Source organism: Physeter macrocephalus, chromosome 13, assembly GCF_002837175.3.
Source record: "Physeter macrocephalus isolate SW-GA chromosome 13, ASM283717v5, whole genome shotgun sequence".
Lineage (NCBI taxonomy): Eukaryota > Metazoa > Chordata > Mammalia > Artiodactyla > Physeteridae > Physeter > Physeter macrocephalus.
In genome coordinates this window covers 73,245,397-73,265,256 of record NC_041226.1, presented here as the reverse complement: position 1 = coordinate 73,265,256, position 19,860 = coordinate 73,245,397, and the positions used below count along the sequence as shown (strand labels likewise).

Here is a 19,860-nt window from a genome sequence, read left to right as displayed (position 1 = left end):
AAGATCCCACATGCCGCGGAGCGGCTGGGCCCGTGAGCCGTGGCCGCTGAGCCTGCGCGTCCGGAGCCTGTGCTCCGCAACGGGAGAGGCCACAAGCAGTGAGAGACCCGCGTACCGCAAAAAATAATAATAATAATAATGACGGTGATGGTGATGGTGATCAAGGTGGGGGAAGAGTGAGACAGAAGACCAGCAGTCATTCCCTATTTCACAGTAAAACGTAGCACAGCTTCCGTCACCCCAGGGCTACGATCTGCAAACATAGCAAAACCCCGAGAACGCCGTGTTAAAGCCCAGGGGTCGTGTTAGCATCCGGCAGTAATAGACACGCTTATAAGCACACCTGGGGACTTTCCAAGGTATTCAAAACCCTGTATGAGCATCTTGGGACGAGTGAAGTGTGGGTCACTCCTGTTAAAGCGCTCCCATTTGTACCCACAACGCAGGGAGGCCTGAGAAATCTCAGGAGATTAGATAGATAGATAGAATCCCTTCATAATACATTTTTTTAAATTAAATGACCATCAGATATATGTGACTTGGGAACCCACACGATCAAGTTCAGATTGCATTTTCACAAAACTTACCAGCTGCCTACTATGTACAGGACACTGTGCTAAGTGCTATATGGGATTTAAAAGATTTTTTTAATATGTTACTTTTTTAGATTGAACATGATCTATTACTGAATACATATTTGCATACGGCCACACATAAGAAATGCCTGCTCCCACCACAGCTTTTACTTAGATTTCTGTCAAACTCTAGACATTCAGGTCACCAGCATCAGCCAAGTAAGTCAGCTTAAGGTCTCTAAGTTGCAAAGGAATGCACTTCACTCTCAAGGAAACGAGAGAGAGCCACCCCCCCAAAGCAGAAGCTGTGGGTTTGGTGTAATGTGTAAATTTAAGGTCACTGATTTTAAGTTTCGTTACCTGTATTTCCCTGGTAACCAACAGCTTAAGAAGTGACAGGTGACAGCAAGGGGGACAAGAGAGAGAAACTAAACACTACGACAATCCCAGGTCCTTGACTGAGGTGATAGGCTGAGGCGCCTCCACAGCCCCAAGGGCACAAACACCTCAAGATGAGTCAGCGCGAAGTCCCCGTTCAACTAACTTCTCTGAGTCATCACAAGGAGGTTAAGCCGTGTTCTGTCTCTTCGGGTAACCGAGGCAACATACAGATACACCACATTTGAGCATTCCCTTCAAAATGTGTTCAACTAACCACTTCAAGGCTAAAGCCCAGGAATATCCCTCATAAATTACAGCGACATATGGAAATGAAGACCCAGAACAACTGGCCTGAGTTAAACCACAAGTTGGAGGTAAAACCAAAACAAGAATCCAGTTTCTGTTCTCTGACCGGGATGTGAGAGGAAATAACAGAGCCTGAGAACTCTGGAACCTGAACTAGGTTTTCATCTCTAGCCTTATGTTTTGCAGGTGAAATACGTGAGACCTGGAGAGAGAGATGACTTGCTCCAGGTCACAATTCAGGGACGAGTAGAATTGGGACAAGAACCCAGGTCTCACGGATGCTGGTATTATATTCTTTCCATCAACATCCACTCCTTTCTTAAACAGGTTAATGGAACTTACATCCCACAGGCTAAACCGCGTCATTCGGTCTCTGTTTCACAGTAGGTGTACTATTTGAAGATGATACTGCTCCTATTTGCCTTCATCTAAATCACACTAGAATAAGGAAATTGGCTGGATGAACTCACTGTAAGTAACACAGCTTTCAACCCCGGCAGCAGATATTTTAAGCAACTGTTGCCATATGCGTTTCAACTTGAGAGATTTAATGAGGAGAAGTGACGCCCTGACCCACCAGTGGGAACAAGTGTAAGAAAGAAAATGGGGAATGAGCATACAGACATCCTCCTTTTCAAGTTTTCAAACATTTATTAAGAACCTACTGTGTGTGCAAACTCTGCCTACGCTTCAAGTCTGCTACGTTCTTAAACATAAGGGGCTCGGAGTCTCAAAAAGGGTGACCTCAAGTCTCTTAACAGTGCCTGTGAAATTTAATAATTGGGAGGCTCACACCAAACCTCATTTATAGCTCCTTTAAATGAAATAGATCACAGTTAATAAAGAGCCTGCAAATTAAAGTAACCCAGCAGTCTTAACTAGCAATTAAAATGCCTTTCTTTTTCCTATCCAAGGGGAAACCATATGCCAGAGCAGATTTTTGTCAGGTCCAAGATAAATGAGCAGTTTGGCTCAGCGGGGAATAATTCCAGTTCATACTGAAAGATCCGCTTCAGTATCAAAATCTCATTCTCTCAATGCCAGGGTCCTGCCACGGATCACCTGCACGCCTCTGGGTTCAAGAGTCTTCCCTGTAAGGACACAGCGTACGGTGCGCGATCACCTCATTCCTCCCACACCCTCAGGAAGTGGGGAGTCTAGTACTGGCAGAACCCAAATGCCAGCAGAAGCCTAAACTGACTTTCACCTTCCTTACACATATTGATGGGATCACCCGGCACTGCTACAGAAGTACATAGGGAACGGGGAACAGGCTGGGAGAGAAATGTGCATGGCAACATCTAATCCAGATCGAAGCCCATCTCACTTGGCCAGTGGACCCCTAAGAACAGGTGAGAAGGAATTCTGGGCTCTGGGAAATGCCAGTCACCTTCTGGAAAAAAGAAACTAGTGGCCCATGAAGCAGGACATAACTCACACATAATGTTTGTTATGTATACTACAACAGCAATCAATAACTTGCAAGCTCAGCTGTTTGGAGCACTTCTTCCCAAGGACCTGACTCACCCCCATGTCTTCACTTGCCAAGGTGGGAAAGGGAGTGGAGATGCCGGAGGGGGCACGCCAGATGCAGAGTCAGAAAGTAATTACTGATACCAGAAGACAGAAGGAAAAGATAGGTAGAAAGAAAAGAACAAGGATAGATAAACAGATGGTGGACAGATAGATGGCTGGATGGATAGATACACGGATAGATAGAGCTGTACACATATATTTATATCTCAGGGACAGCAGGGATGCAATGGACCAATGAATGATCAGTAGAAAAGAAGAAACAAAGACGTATTTGTTAGAAGCCTACTTGTTTCTGGTCACCGAACTTCGCGCTTCCCATGCATCATCTCACGTAATCCATCAGTGACAGCACTACTATTTTGCCTATTTTACACATACCGAGACTGTCGACAAGATCAATAATATTATCAGGGTTAGTGTTAAAACCTAGTTCTGGGTAGCCACAAAACCCTTAGGCTTTCCATTATCCACGCTGCTTCTCAGCAAAAGTCATGCTAAAATTTGGAAGACGCTACAGTAGAAAGTGGGCTGCAAGCCACATAGATCTGCTCTGGGAGCGCATAATTATAAACTACACCCTCAAACCTACTCAACCATTTAGCATCCAACCAAACATCCCGAACGCTCCCGGCCTTGACAACAAGCAGGTGAGAAGCACACTTCTGTCCGATACTGTCTTTCACCACCTCCGTCCTTGACACTCCACGGTCCCCACACCCCACCTCCCAGACCCTTTTTTGCTCCAGCAGTTCCCACCTTCTAAGGTACAAACAAATTGCCTAGGATTTTGTTCAAATGCAGATTCTGATTCAGAAGATCTGGAATCTGAGATTCAGCCATTCTAACAAGTGATGTTTAGAATCCAGGTGAAGTTGATGCTTCCGGTCTGAAGACCACACTTTAGGTAAACTAACCTCTGTTCTATACCCCATTGTTGAAGAAAATCAACATGTGAAACAGAAAAGGAGATTTAGCATCATTCTCTGGGCACTAAGAGCATTTAGTACACATAACAATAGGAAATGTGATGTGGACATGGGATTTGAGCTCTATGTATATTTAAAGGAAGTCATGGAATCCCCCAATGCTTCCCCAAATTACCCAGATGCAGTTTTATGTGAGTAAAACCAAAAGCTGCACAGTAAAGAATAATGCCATCTTGATGCTATTTAAATATATATTTACTTCTTATTCATGATCTTTCACCCAGTTAATTTTCTCTGGGAAATTATTCAGGTCACTTTTTAAATGGGTTTCAATGTTTCCAGGGCTGCGGCTCATTATAAAAATGTTCACAGCAGATAGAATCTTGCTTCAGCACAGCACTGTTTTCAAGCTGGCAGACACAGAAATAGGTATGTGGATATTGTACCATAAACATTAATTTAGTATTATGCGGAAGGTTGATTGATTAATAAATACATAAGCCGGGAAGCCTAGTTTAACTCTTAATTGACTTTTTTTTTATTTCACAGAGAGGGAAAAATTAATCTAGAAGTGTTGATTGATTGAGACCTTTAGTCTCGTCTAGACAGCAATGGAAAATGACTATGAACCTGGAACTTCGCAAACTGCATCATTTGCAAAATAAACCCAATCAACAAATTTCATCACACAGTGCTGGATGGTCAGAAAGAAAGAGCTGTAGCGATCACGGAGAAGAAGAATGTGTAATCATCCAAGGAAGCAGCTCACCATGCAGAGTGGAGAAAGGAGGAAGAATTAGGAAATATTTCCAGCTCAGGGGTGGACACGAGTGAAAAATATATACATATATATATATACTTGAAACTTTTAAAATTAATGAGCATCAGAGCACTCTGGCAGACTAGCAAATTAGAATTAGTACATTGCATTCTTGAGAATGTACAGAATGTAAACATATTGTGCAGTTGTGATCCCACTACAAAGACTGCATGATGTAAAGAACTGACTTACTCTAGTGCCATGATCAGAGGGTCATGTTTAGAACCCAATGTTCTATATCTAGACTTACATAGTGCTGAATTGTTTTTTCTAAAAACAAGGGAAACATCTTCATTGTTTCTTTTTTGAAGAGTAGCAATGAAGCTGAGCAGGGCAACTGTATCTTAGACCTGCATCTTAGACCTGCATCTCCTTCCTGTGATTTTGTTTTTCCTTTCCAGATCATATTTACACAATGACAATCAAGGTCAAGTTCCAAGCCCTAAGCCTCAGAAAGCTGACATCAGAATCATCAGTACTGCTTGCATTTAGTGTGTCCATGGGAGGAAACGGAAGGAAGGAAAGAAGGCAACATTTGAGGACTTATTATAATAAGAACTGTGAAATATTCTACCAGAGATTCATATCAAAGTTCTCACATCAACACTGTTGTATTAACCCCATTTTTCAAAGGAGAAAATAAAAGATTAGGGATGTTAGTGAGACTGGCCAGTGCTGCAACAGCTGTTACGTGGCAGAACCCCATTTATGTTGGGCTCTGTGCATGTTCTAGAGAATGATCTTTCCACACCCTGCATCAGAATGACTGCAGAGCTTGTTAAAGCAGATCGTGGGCCCCCACTCAGAGCTTCTGATTCAGTCAATGTGTTAGTTTCCTACTGCTGCTGTAACAAATCACCACAAACTGGGTAGCTTCAAAACACAATTTCGTTATCTCACAGTTCTGTGGGTCAGAAGTTCAGATACAGCACAGCTCAAGTGGGTCCTCTGCTTAGAGTCTCCTGGGGCTGAAATCAAAGGTGTTGACAGGGCTGCCTTCCTTCCTGGAGCCTCTGGGCAGGAATCGGCTTCTGCTCTCATTCAGGTTGTTGACCTAATTTAGTTCCTTGTGGTTGTAGGACTGGGGTCCCCCTTTCCTTGCTGCCTCTCAGTCAAGGGCCAAGCTTGGCTTGTAGGGGCGGCCTGCCCCCTTCCCATGCTTTCCGTGTGGTCCCTTCCAGCAAGGCCAGTCTCTCTCATGCTTTGAATCTCTCTAAGTTTCCTTTCTGCTGCATCTCTCTGACTCCAGCCAGAGAAAGTTCTGGATGCATTGTGAGTAGACTGGGCCCCCTGGATAATCCAGAATCATCTTCCTATCTTAAAAGTCCATTAACCTTAATTACATCTGCAAACTTCCTTTTCTATGTAATACATTCGCAGGATCCTTGGATAAGAGGGTAGACATCTTGGGGGGGCATTCTACCCACTGTAGTCAGTCTGGGCTGGGCCCCCAGAATTCCCATTTCTAACAGGTTTCTAGGTGATGCTGCCGGTCAAGAGACCACACTTCGAGAACTCCCGCTCTGGCTTTTACTCCAAGTGTGGCCCAGGGCATCAGTATCACCTAGGAGTTGTTAGAAATGCGCAATCTCAGGCCTCATCCCAGACTTACTGAACAAGAAGCTACTGCTTAACAACATCCCCAGGTAATTTCTGTGCTCATAAAAGTTTGAGAAGCATTGCTCTAGGGCAATTAATAAAACAGGAAAAGGAATGGAGTGAAGTATATGTTTTATTTATTCTCAAAACCTTTTGGAAAGATACAGCTCCTCCTTTGTCCAGGTATTGCCCTTTTGTTTTCTTGGCAGGAATGGAGGGAGGTATCTTACCTATAAAATTTGTACTTGTAAAGAATTCCTGCACTCGCTCACTCTCTCTGTCTCTCTGTCTGGCTTTATTTGCCCACCCTACTCCCCATTTTAATTCAAAGGAGGGAAAACCTCCCCATGACTCAACCACAGAAACGTGTGGCAACCTGAACAACTGCAGGTTGGATCTGATTATTCACTGGGCAGCGCTGACAGGGACATCCCTCCTCTGGTCAAATCCAGGATTTGATGGGACTAGATTGCAAAGGCTGCTCAGATGGGTTCTAGAAGGAAGTACGGTACTTGCCATCACCCATGACCAGAGACAGGGTGAGTGCCGACGGGTGCAGCATATTCTGCTTTTACTTTGACATTAATAGGATTTCCCCAGTCCTGGAAAGAGATTCAGCAAAATCTAAGGGCCCCAGAGGAGAAGGAAATGTCATTAACCCTTTTCTTGAGGATGTTATTGGTTTTCTGTGACTTACCATTAGATGAAAGTGACTACAGTTAGAATATATTGAAGAAGACTGCAAAGTAATACAGACAGCCTGCAACTAAACACACAGCTCACTTCTATCTCTGGCTCCAAAACGCCTGAATGTAATTACTGTAACCTAATCACTAGACAGCCAGAGAAAAGTGAAATATATTTCGAGATGTGGACATTAACTGAACATTATCTCAAACTCTCTTGCTTTCTCTTAATTTAAGTTGAGATAAAGAGAACAAAACAAAAATGGAAGGATGTTTGGTAGTGAAAGTAAGAACATACGAGTACAGCGAAGTTCTATTAAGTGTACTCTACTGGTAAAAGACAAACCGACAGACTAATCCCCCCCACACACACACGCTCACGCTCACACACACACACACACACACACACACACACACTCACTCACTCACTCACTAAGAATTAGGAAATATTTCCAGCTCAGGGGTGGACACGAGTGAAAAATATATACATATATATATATACTTGAAACTTTTAAAATTAATGAGCATCAGAGCACTCTGGCAGACTAGCAAATTAGAATTAGTACATTGCATTCTTGAGAATGTACAGAATGTAAACATATTGTGCAGTTGTGATCCCACTACAAAGACTGCATGATGTAAAGAACTGACTTACTCTAGTGCCATGATCAGAGGGTCATGTTTAGAACCCAATGTTCTATATCTAGACTTACATAGTGCTGAATTGTTTTTTCTAAAAACAAGGGAAACATCTTCATTGTTTCTTTTTTGAAGAGTAGCAATGAAGCTGAGCAGGGCAACTGTATCTTAGACCTGCATCTTAGACCTGCATCTCCTTCCTGTGATTTTGTTTTTCCTTTCCAGATCATATTTACACAATGACAATCAAGGTCAAGTTCCAAGCCCTAAGCCTCAGAAAGCTGACATCAGAATCATCAGTACTGCTTGCATTTAGTGTGTCCATGGGAGGAAACGGAAGGAAGGAAAGAAGGCAACATTTGAGGACTTATTATAATAAGAACTGTGAAATATTCTACCAGAGATTCATATCAAAGTTCTCACATCAACACTGTTGTATTAACCCCATTTTTCAAAGGAGAAAATAAAAGATTAGGGATGTTAGTGAGACTGGCCAGTGCTGCAACAGCTGTTACGTGGCAGAACCCCATTTATGTTGGGCTCTGTGCATGTTCTAGAGAATGATCTTTCCACACCCTGCATCAGAATGACTGCAGAGCTTGTTAAAGCAGATCGTGGGCCCCCACTCAGAGCTTCTGATTCAGTCAATGTGTTAGTTTCCTACTGCTGCTGTAACAAATCACCACAAACTGGGTAGCTTCAAAACACAATTTCGTTATCTCACAGTTCTGTGGGTCAGAAGTTCAGATACAGCACAGCTCAAGTGGGTCCTCTGCTTAGAGTCTCCTGGGGCTGAAATCAAAGGTGTTGACAGGGCTGCCTTCCTTCCTGGAGCCTCTGGGCAGGAATCGGCTTCTGCTCTCATTCAGGTTGTTGACCTAATTTAGTTCCTTGTGGTTGTAGGACTGGGGTCCCCCTTTCCTTGCTGCCTCTCAGTCAAGGGCCAAGCTTGGCTTGTAGGGGCGGCCTGCCCCCCTTCCCATGCTTTCCGTGTGGCCCCTTCCAGCAAGGCCAGTCTCTCTCATGCTTTGAATCTCTCTAAGTTTCCTTTCTGCTGCATCTCTCTGACTCCAGCCAGAGAAAGTTCTGGATGCATTGTGAGTAGACTGGGCCCCCTGGATAATCCAGAATCATCTTCCTATCTTAAAAGTCCATTAACCTTAATTACATCTGCAAACTTCCTTTTCTATGTAATACATTCGCAGGATCCTTGGATAAGAGGGTAGACATCTTGGGGGGGCATTCTACCCACTGTAGTCAGTCTGGGCTGGGCCCCCAGAATTCCCATTTCTAACAGGTTTCTAGGTGATGCTGCCGGTCAAGAGACCACACTTCGAGAACTCCCGCTCTGGCTTTTACTCCAAGTGTGGCCCAGGGCATCAGTATCACCTAGGAGTTGTTAGAAATGCGCAATCTCAGGCCTCATCCCAGACTTACTGAACAAGAAGCTACTGCTTAACAACATCCCCAGGTAATTTCTGTGCTCATAAAAGTTTGAGAAGCATTGCTCTAGGGCAATTAATAAAACAGGAAAAGGAATGGAGTGAAGTATATGTTTTATTTATTCTCAAAACCTTTTGGAAAGATACAGCTCCTCCTTTGTCCAGGTATTGCCCTTTTGTTTTCTTGGCAGGAATGGAGGGAGGTATCTTACCTATAAAATTTGTACTTGTAAAGAATTCCTGCACTCGCTCACTCTCTCTGTCTCTCTGTCTGGCTTTATTTGCCCACCCTACTCCCCATTTTAATTCAAAGGAGGGAAAACCTCCCCATGACTCAACCACAGAAACGTGTGGCAACCTGAACAACTGCAGGTTGGATCTGATTATTCACTGGGCAGCGCTGACAGGGACATCCCTCCTCTGGTCAAATCCAGGATTTGATGGGACTAGATTGCAAAGGCTGCTCAGATGGGTTCTAGAAGGAAGTACGGTACTTGCCATCACCCATGACCAGAGACAGGGTGAGTGCCGACGGGTGCAGCATATTCTGCTTTTACTTTGACATTAATAGGATTTCCCCAGTCCTGGAAAGAGATTCAGCAAAATCTAAGGGCCCCAGAGGAGAAGGAAATGTCATTAACCCTTTTCTTGAGGATGTTATTGGTTTTCTGTGACTTACCATTAGATGAAAGTGACTACAGTTAGAATATATTGAAGAAGACTGCAAAGTAATACAGACAGCCTGCAACTAAACACACAGCTCACTTCTATCTCTGGCTCCAAAACGCCTGAATGTAATTACTGTAACCTAATCACTAGACAGCCAGAGAAAAGTGAAATATATTTCGAGATGTGGACATTAACTGAACATTATCTCAAACTCTCTTGCTTTCTCTTAATTTAAGTTGAGATAAAGAGAACAAAACAAAAATGGAAGGATGTTTGGTAGTGAAAGTAAGAACATACGAGTACAGCGAAGTTCTATTAAGTGTACTCTACTGGTAAAAGACAAACCGACAGACTAATCCCCCCCACACACACACGCTCACGCTCACGCTCACACACACACACACACACACACACACACTCACTCACTCACTCACTATGCTGTTTCTTTTCTAGTGCACTGATTTCCAGGCAATGAAGACCCATATTGTCTGCTTAAATCAACTGATTATTCCAGAATCAACACGAAGAATCATATAAACCAACTCTCGTTCCCAGCGCATACTCATGATTCTTGCACTTACTCTCCTTTGATTGGATAAGGAGACCATGGGAGTATTTCCAGTACTAAACCCAATCCCCTAAAACATTACCAAATTATCTGTGGGTACTCAATAATAAAGTGTATATTGACAAAGGATGTCAGCCACCCAGAAATGTTTAATGAGGCACCTGAAAATGTACGCAAATGATACCAGCAAAGAGTCGATAAGGCAATGGCCATTCAAGGCAAGATATGGGACAAAAGCCAAATAGATGATAACCACTCCAGAACTCTTGAAAGGAAAAACAGTTCCCACCTCTCTGATCAATGCCATTCCCCCACCTCCATTTCTGGAAACTATTTACCTCAAGAAGTATTTACAAAGAGAAAAAAGTTTCTTGAAATCTGCAGAGTGTTTACTTTTGAAAACCACCTGGCAAAATAGCTCAGCTTTCAATCCATCACCGGTGAGCCAGTGTTCTCTTAGATCTGTGTTTATTGGGGGTGGGGGGAGAAATAAGTGAGAGTCCAGATCAAACATGGGATCACTCTGGGGTCATTGGGGGAACACAAGATGACCCCTCACTGGATTCTTGACCTGATGGGCAGTAGTCTGGTCGAATCTCCCCCAGCTCTTCACCTCTTTATATATATAAATTTACTTAAAATATGTATATACCATTAAGTTATTATGAACTGAAAGTATATATGATTACTTGGGTGCTCCCCAAACATACATTTCTGTCTCCCTTCTTTCTCACATGCTATTCTGTTTCTCCCTCCAGTTCTGTGACCAGAACCCCCCAAACATCTTTTAAAACCCTATCCAGACGCTGCATGGCCCGAAGTCTTGCAAATCTGCTGTTGGGGACCGCGGCCCTGTCCCTGACACGCGGGTGATCGCCACCACCGTCTCAACACTCTTGTTGCTTGGCCACCAGCACTCCAGTTGCTCTGGCCCTTCTCTCTCTTCACAGCCACTGATTGCTAAGCTATCTGCTGCAGCACTAGCACTTTCCTATTAAAGGAAAACTTCCCCCCAGTGATCAAAGCCATTTGAGACCTTCTGTCCCTCCTCCCAGGGCAGTTGGGGCAATAAACTTGAGAACCAATCCAGAAAACATTTAAAGGATATTTAAAAATATTTAAAGCCTATATCTCATAAACTTTGCCAAATGTCTACTCTGTACCTGGTACCCAGCTGGATATGGTAAATATGTTAGTAAGGACACAGCCTCTCCAGACAAGCAAGGCTTAGAGCAGTTCAAGAAGTGCTGTGATCACAGAACATACAGGTTGTTACAGGAATTCAAGGAACAGCACACAACTGGTGACATGGGTTTTAGTGCCGGGAGACAACACTGCCTGGGTCTTTCTCATTTCTGCACATCTTCTGCATAGCGGTGCTTACAGCCTTCTCTTCATTCAGGAATGTTTGTACAGCTAACAGCCTCGGAAGATAAAAATGGTCTCTTCTGCTAGAACACGGGCAAGAAATGTTTTGCACGTGAAAGATGTTCACCGTTGCTAATTATTAGAGAAATGCAAATCAAAACTACAATGAGATATCACCTCACACTAGTAAAAATGGCCATCATCAAAAAATCCACAAACAATAAATGCTGGAGAAGGGTGTGAAGAGAAGGGAACCCTCCTACACTGTTTATGGGAATGTAAATTGGTGCAGCCACTATGGAGAACAGTATGGAGGTTCCTTAAAAAATTAAAAATAGAGCTACCATATGACCCTGGGCATATGCATGCCCACTCCTGGGCATGCATCTGGAGGAAAACATGGTCCAAAAGGATACATGCACCTCAATGTTCACAGCAGCACTATTTACCATAGCCAAGACATGGAAGCCACCTAAATGTCCATCGACAGAGGAATGGATAAAGAAGATGTGGTACATATATACATGGGGGAATATTACTCAGCCATTAAAAAGAATGAAATAATGCCATTTGCAGCAACATGGATGGACCTAGAGACTGTCATACTGAGTGAAGTAAGTTAGCCAGAGAAAGAGAAATATCATATGATATCGCTTATAGGCAGAATCTAAAAAGAAATGGTACAAATGAACTTACATACAAAACAGAAACAGACCCACAGACATAGAAAACAAAACTATGGTTACCACTGGGGGAAAGATGGGGGAAAGGGATAGTTAGGGAGTTTGGGATTGACATGTACACACGAATATATTTTAAATGGATAACCAACAAGGACCTACTGTACAGCACAGGGAACTCTGCTCAATGTTATGTGGCAGCCTGGGTGGGAGGGGAGTTCGGGGAAGAACGGATACGTGTGTATATATGGCTGGGTCACTTTGCTGTTCACCTGAAACTATCAGGCTATACTCCCATATAAAATAAAAAGTTAAAAAAATGCTCATTGTGCAGAATAATAAAAATCTTGTCTCCCTCCTGGGCAAAAATCAGGCAAGTTTCCTTACAGCCCATTTATTATGAAAGACTGGGGTTTCCTAAGCTCAGGCTTCCTCAGCTGTGAAGCAAACCCAGTCCATGTGCAGCGTCCAGGACGCTCTGTGCCACCCCTGTGACTTTGGGGACAAAAGGAGCTGACACAGGCATAGAGCACGTGCTGCTTGCTCTGCGGGGAGTAGTAAAGTCCTTTGTCTCTTACCCGGGAGTGTCGTGTCTTCTCCCAGCATCCACGACACTGCACTGGGCTGAAATGTTAGCCTGAAAGGGTAAAATCTAGGAACTTTCACACTTCTTGACATTTAGAAGGGGTCAGAGAACTATTTTGTGGGTTCTGACACCCACTTAAGCTAAGATAGGCAGGCTTCGTGTAATTTAACCACAAGGACATTCTAGAAGACAAAGTGAGTATGTATATGTTCATATACAACATGTGTATATGTATATGTTCATATACAATATGTATAACCATATAACCATATACAACCATGTTGTATAACCATACAACGCATTTGGGAAAACTCAAGTAGAGCAGGTTGGCCAGATTATCATCAAGGGTTTTACACACAGTCATGAAACTAAATCAATGCATTCAGTTTGGGCTTAGGGTTCATTTCAAGTTCAAATTTTTAATAATATTAAGCATAGTCTTTGAATTAGCTAACACAGTACTTCCCAAACTGATGTTAAAGAAAAACTGTTCTGTGTAGTGTTAATTGGTGTTCCAAGAAAAATAGACTTTCCTTGCACAATTAAGTTAGTTTGTTAACTGCAAGCAAAGTTCAATAGGTTTTTTTTTCCACTGAAGCATCCCCAATACTTTAACATGGCAATATATATTTTGAATAACCAAAGGGAAGACTTAGCACGCAGCCTAGCCCAAGCTAATCTGATCAGATGTCCTTTGTTTAGGGAACCCCAAATAAACATTTCCCAGAATGATTTTTCTGTTCCTGCTGATACGAGTAATGTTTGTCTAATCCATTTTAAAATCACTATAGCCTTATAAGCAAACACACAAAAATTATAACTGAATAAAATTAATCTTTGGTCCAATTTGCTTTTAAAGTGTGTCCAGGGGGTTAGGATTCTGTGGTCCTAAACCCTCATGACCTAAAAAAATTAAAATTTCATAAAGGCTGATGTGCATCTGTTCTCTGCTCTAATGACCTACAAATTAACGAATCATTCTATTAATTGCTCTAGTTAACTAACCTGTTCCAAGATCAATTCACATAGTACTAAATATATACAGTATATGTCAATATATCACAACCGAACACAGCAAGTTGTGATCTACCCTGTACAATTCAGACGCTATATACTTTGCCAAAGAATGCACTTAGAGTTTCTAGGTCGTTGAAAATAGAGCATAGTATACTTACATTATTTTAATGTGAAAAATATACAATATATATAAAATACTGTGTGTATTATATGTGTGCATATGTATCATATACATACGTTTTGAAAACACCTATGCAAGTTCTTTCAACTCTAAGAGGATTAGAAAACCACGTAGATAGCCCTCTACTATGACAAAGTTGATAGCCCTCTGATTTTTAGACATTTTACAGCTGAAATAATGGATTAATCATTGTTCCAAGCACACACTACAATATAAAGGTAAATATCATTGCCTTAAAGTTGTAGGGAAAATTGATATTTCCCACATTGAAAAGCTCTCTTGACCAAAAATATTTGGAAGATTCTGTCATCATCAGCTTCAATCTATTGAAGAGCAAAGATTCAATTTGCTGGCTTTCTTCTGTCTGTAAAGTCACCCCTGAATCCCTCACCCCTAGCATAGAACTATCATATGGAAGACCTCCAATCAATATTTATTGAATCCATAAATAAATTTTTCACCTTGAAATTGATATGATAACTATATCATACAATTCTAAGTACATTTGTTGATTTCTATGAACTGCTCTATCACCAACCCAGTTAATTCAAATGGATATAAAAGTTCATTAGAAAAACAGAGAAATGTAAAAGAAATGTTTAAATGGTTTGTCAGAAGCAATGATGAAATTACTGAAATCCTGAGGATTATATAAAAAATGAGAGTTAAACAAAACAATGTAGTAAACATAGACAATATTCTGCTTATACTGATGTTTCATTTAAATTGAAAAGCAAACACGTTTGTCATTATAGTTTTTCTTTAGTAAACTATTTGACAGAGTTTTACAATATTCATTTATTCGGGCTCTTTGGGCTTCTTATGGCAAGTAGTGCTTATTTCATAAATCCTCTGGATTTTAGCAAAGTAACATTTTGTCATTTTAAACGTCATGCAGAGAAGTCAGAAATTTATGGTGAAATCAATAAAAGATTTGAAACCACACAGGTGACTTACCTGTCCTTATGTCTGAGTAACTTCCACGTCTCCTGGGTTCATGGGCTTTGTTCCTTCGTTTCTTTGTTAGTCTTGGTGTAGCCAGGATAATCCTCAGCTGCAAAGTCTCTTCATCAATTTCACGTATGAGGACTCACTGCCACACACATCCCTTAATTGTTAGTGCTTATTAGACTCACATCGAGACCTTTCCTACAGAAAGATGAAAAGAAAGGATTCCCAGCCTCAATGAATTTATTATCTATATGAGAAGACAGTCATATACAAAACTAACCGTTCTATAGAATGAAATTCGTTAACTCATCCATTCGAGTCTTGATTGATTCATTCAGAAATGTTTATTTAACACATATTACAGCACAGGTTCTGTGGAAGACACCGCAGGTACAAAGACTAATAAAATACCACAGTCCACTGGCAGGCTTCTCCCTCCCCTTACGTTACCTCTACTCTGCCCTAGTCCAGGCCCTATAGCTCCTCAACAACTGAAAAAGACTACTGTCTACAGTTTTCCCAAAATCTCCAGCCAAAAGACAGCTGTTCAATCTTCCTAATGCACAAATTTGTTTAAGTAACCCCCCTCTTCAAAAGCATTTAGTTCCACCCCATAATCCATGGAGTAAATTATAAATTCCTTAACTGACAATAATTTAGGGAGCTCACTATCTTGGCCCCAATCTATCTTTGCAGTCTTAAAAAACAAACATATCAAGGAGTGATTTACATGACACCAGCCCTTTTGCATATAGCATTTCATACACATTACCCGAGCCTTTTCACATATACTAACTCCATGACAACAATGGAGATTCACAGAGCACTGTTGTGTGTTCCCCCGAAACATTTCATTTTTCCCCTTGGCACACAAAAGACTTGATTTCTAAGCTCCAGATATCTAGGTGGAGCCACGTGACTAGTTCTGCCCAATGGAATGTGAACAGATTTGGGTTTTGTATAGGCCTGGTCCCTAAGAGATCTCCCACACTCTCTTCCTCTCTCTTCCCTTCTGTGGCAAACTTGGGGGTCATATGTTAAGCATGACAGCATCCCAGGATGGAGTGCCTGAAATTCATCCCCTACCTCACACTGCCTCACCACCACCCCCCAAAACCAAATGGACTGGGATGTTAGGAGACACTTGATTTTCATTGCTTTAAAATCACTGAGATTTCCAGGTTTATCTTTGTGGTGTAAGCTATTTATTCCGACAATGCAGACCGAAATTAATTTGATATCCTTTTAGAAATGAGAAAACTAAGATTCTGAATGGTAAGTGACATCCAAATTCACAGGGCTAATAAGCAGGACTGTAAACTCGGGTCTTTACTTTCTGCGATGGTTAATTTTATGGGTCAACTTGACTGCACTAAGGGATAGCCAGATAGCTGGGGAAACATTATTTCTGGGTGTGCTTGTGAGGGTGTTTCTGGAAAAGATGAACATTTGAATCAGCAGACTGAGGAAAGATTATGCACACCAGTACGCGTGGGCATCACCCAATTCGTTGAGGACCCGAATAGAACAAAAAGGCGGAGAGAGGGTGAATTTGCTCCGTCTGAGCCAAGACATCTATCCTCTGCTGCCCTTGGACATGGGGGCTCCTGGTTCTCAGGCTTCCCAGGCAGACTAGGACTGGGACTCACACCACCAGCTTTCCTCATTCTCCAACTTGCAGACGGCACGTCGTGGGACTTCTCAGCCCCCATAAGCGTGTCAGCCAATACCTACAATAACACACTTTCAGCTCGTTTAAACCTCCCGTTCCATTGTTCTACCGTTCCTCCGCTGATGCAATGATGCCCCTCGGGCATCACTGAGCACCAGCTAGACTGAAATGCTTTCTGTTCAGTAAACACTCATCACACTACCCCAACCTCCTGCTTTCGTCCACGGTGCTGCCCGGGGAGAAGGCTCTTCCTTCATATACAGGCTTCAAAACCTCCTCATCAAGGTCTGACTCCAACTCCTTCCTGAAGCCCCTGAACAGAGGAATGCCTCACCGCTGTGTCCGTGGAGCACCTGTCTGCCCCTTTCTTACAGCTCCTGCAATGTCATCCACCTGCATATATTCTCTCGCCCATTGGTCCAAAGGCTTTTCAAGGACAGAGACCATGTCTTACTCTTCATGGTAGAACCCACTCTGTTGAGCCCTGTACCTTATGTATGAGGTATTCAAAAATGTTTGAACTGAGTTAAATTCATATTTTTAAACTTTTATAAATGTTGATATATTTTCTACTTCTATTAATTCTTTTAAACTACCCCACCCCCAAGACATAACATACAAGCTATTATGACTCTTTCTTTTGAGAGTGCTACCTTAGTAGTTGCATTTTAAAGACAAAAGAATCGAAAAAGACACTATAGGCAGCACTAGATTTACATTGCCTTGCACGTAAGTCACTCAATAATCATGTTGAATGAATAAATGTGGTGGTTTAACTGTTTAACCTGTCATTAGTACCTACATAGATTTACAGTGAAGGTCAGTGAAAGTCACTTCTGATAATAACACAGAAGAGTGACATTTTGCAAAGGATCTTCTGGATATGGTGTCAACTTTGATCTCCTCTTTAAATACAGGACATTAGTTCTAGTCTTTAAAGTGTACTTTGAAATCCTCTGATCTTCTCTAATGAGCCACTTGATTATATAAGCTTTGCTTCATGTTTCAGAAATGAACCCACTGTGTCTATGTTCACCAGAGACGGACTTAGGAGATTTGAGTCGTGGAGCAGACTATTAACAAGCAGTTATTCTTGTTTGTTACCACAAACCAATTCACTTCAGCAGTTTCTACCTACTAAAAAAAAAATTACACAAATTAGAGCGTGTCTTTAAAAATGAATCGCTTCTAAATAAACCTTAGATGCAGTTAGAATTATGATACTTATTATGAAGAGCTGTGTCTCCTTCCATTTGGCGCTAGTGACAAAGGTTAAAAATGCCCTCCTATAAAATACCGCATAATTAAACAGAGCAATTTTGTAATTACCCACTACAGAACTGGATAAATTCCAAGTTTCATAATTATTTCAACCTACGTATGATCCACTTGTACAAAAAAATAAGTCCAAAGGATAAAAGAACAGCATTTCTCTTCAGTACAATTTAGTTTCCTTCCCATTTCTCTCAATTTGTTCAGCTACTCTTCTAAAAAAATTAAAATAACTAAGAGCAAACAGTTTTCTGCTCCTCGTTTCTCGCTCCTCCAGTAACGCTGCATAGTTATGGGCATAGAATGTCAGTGTTTCTGCGCGAGAGCTGCCGCAAACTCAACCCCCGCCCATCAACAGGTGCAAGAATGATGCCTAAGGAGATGTTGAGGGAACTCATTATAGTAATCTGACAGAGACAAAACTCTGTTAAAGGCAAACCCCTGTTTCCCAGTCGGATCAAATTACACACCAGACAGGCAAATTCCCACCATGCCACCTTCCTTGTGTTGAGCTTCTGAAAATTTCAATCTAAGCTATACACTATCCCCTCAACTGCTTGAAGTGCCAAGGGGACAGGCTCTCTCACCAAGCTCCAAATATGTGTCCAGCTAACTCAGGGTCCAGCCCCACTTCCCCTGTCAATGGAGGACATTGCCTGTGGGTAATTCTATAGAGGGAATCCATTATGCACAATCCAACACACCCTGAGGTGACCAAAAAAAAAAATCTTTTTTAGAAACCCTCAGAATTTCCAGGTCACTGAATGAATTTTAAAATCACAGTGATGACCAAGTACTTTCATCAAATATCCATGATATACCTTAGGCATTTTGCTGAGTACCAATGCTAATACCGTGGCCAAATTTCACCTTTGAGAAGGTACCCTTGTTAATTATTCAGTCATTTTACTCTGAAAGTAGTATTCTTGCTTTAGGCTCAGACCACTTCCGCGCGCAGCATAATGAATAAATGTTCCCAGATGCCCAGAGGCTGGGTGGAGTTTCTATAAATGAAAAATCTAAAAAGTGATGACATCTGTTGAAGTTGGATTCAGATCTCACTATTAGAGCGTGATAATCACCTTCCCAGGAGGTCACGTTTACCTTCTTGAAAAATGCAAAACAGAACACGCTAAGCAATGATTCACAAAGTCCAAGCTCAACGTCCTTTAGGGACTCACCTCAGTCTGAGCATTCAGACCAAGGGAGAACAAGGGTCATTACATGAATACAGAGGTCCAGGCAAAGTGGACTGGATTTGTCTTTCAGCCTCCTCTCTTTCTGAGTTTTTGTATACAAATATAGGACTAAATGATCTGATCGCTACACAAACTGAACACCCAGTATAAGTTTCAACTGAAAACCACTTGGAGCAATTTTATATTTATATGCTGTCTTTATGAGAGCATGCATACACTTATTATGCCAGACACCTTTCTAGGTGTTTTATAAAAAGTTATCATTTTTAATCCCTATGACAAGTCTTTTTTTTTTTGCATGAGAAGGCTGAGGTTCTAAGAATTTAAGTGACTTTGTCAAGGTCGCCTAATAAGGAAGCAATATAACTGAGCATCTGTCTCCACAGCCCATGGTCTTTCTACTAAGTCATGTTACCTCCATGGATTTTAAGTTCAAAATGCTGAGTTTATGTTTCTTAACCTCTAAACCTTATTTTCTTATTTGTAAAATGGTAACATTCCCAGTCACACACGGCTGATAACTGGCAATGAATGATGGGATTTGAGCACTGGTTTTCTGTCTCTTTCCAACATACCACATTCAAAAGAAACCAAACATTTGGCCTTCCTCTGCCAATACTTTTCTTCCTCCAGTCTCCTCCTTCTCAAAACTTGGGGATCATCTTGAAGGCATGTTTCCTCTCAGTGACATACATCTTGCACTTCAAAAAGACCTGGTAGGGCTTCCCTGGTGGCGCAGTGGTTGAGAGTCCGCCTGCCGATGCAGGGGACGCGGGTTCGTGCCCCG

The 19,860-nt window shown here is 41.8% G+C and overlaps 1 long non-coding RNA gene across 3 annotated transcripts in view; it reads right to left on the bottom strand.

Annotated features, from left to right (window-relative positions):
- LOC114487529 (uncharacterized) overlaps nt 1-19,802 on the bottom strand; it is an 86,062-nt gene extending 66,260 nt beyond the window's left edge. The window contains exons 1-3 of one of the 3 annotated variants that reach the window (XR_003682696.2): nt 19,649-19,663; nt 17,624-17,739; nt 14,937-15,128 (exon numbers count right to left, since the gene is read on the bottom strand). This is a non-coding gene — a long non-coding RNA (uncharacterized lncRNA). Of the gene's footprint in view, nt 1-14,936; nt 15,129-17,404; nt 17,601-17,623; nt 17,740-19,648 lie in introns of those variants that run through there. The other 2 variants (XR_003682697.2, XR_003682695.2) reach the window with 2 other exon arrangements.
- Nucleotides 19,803-19,860: the final 58 nt, after the last annotated feature.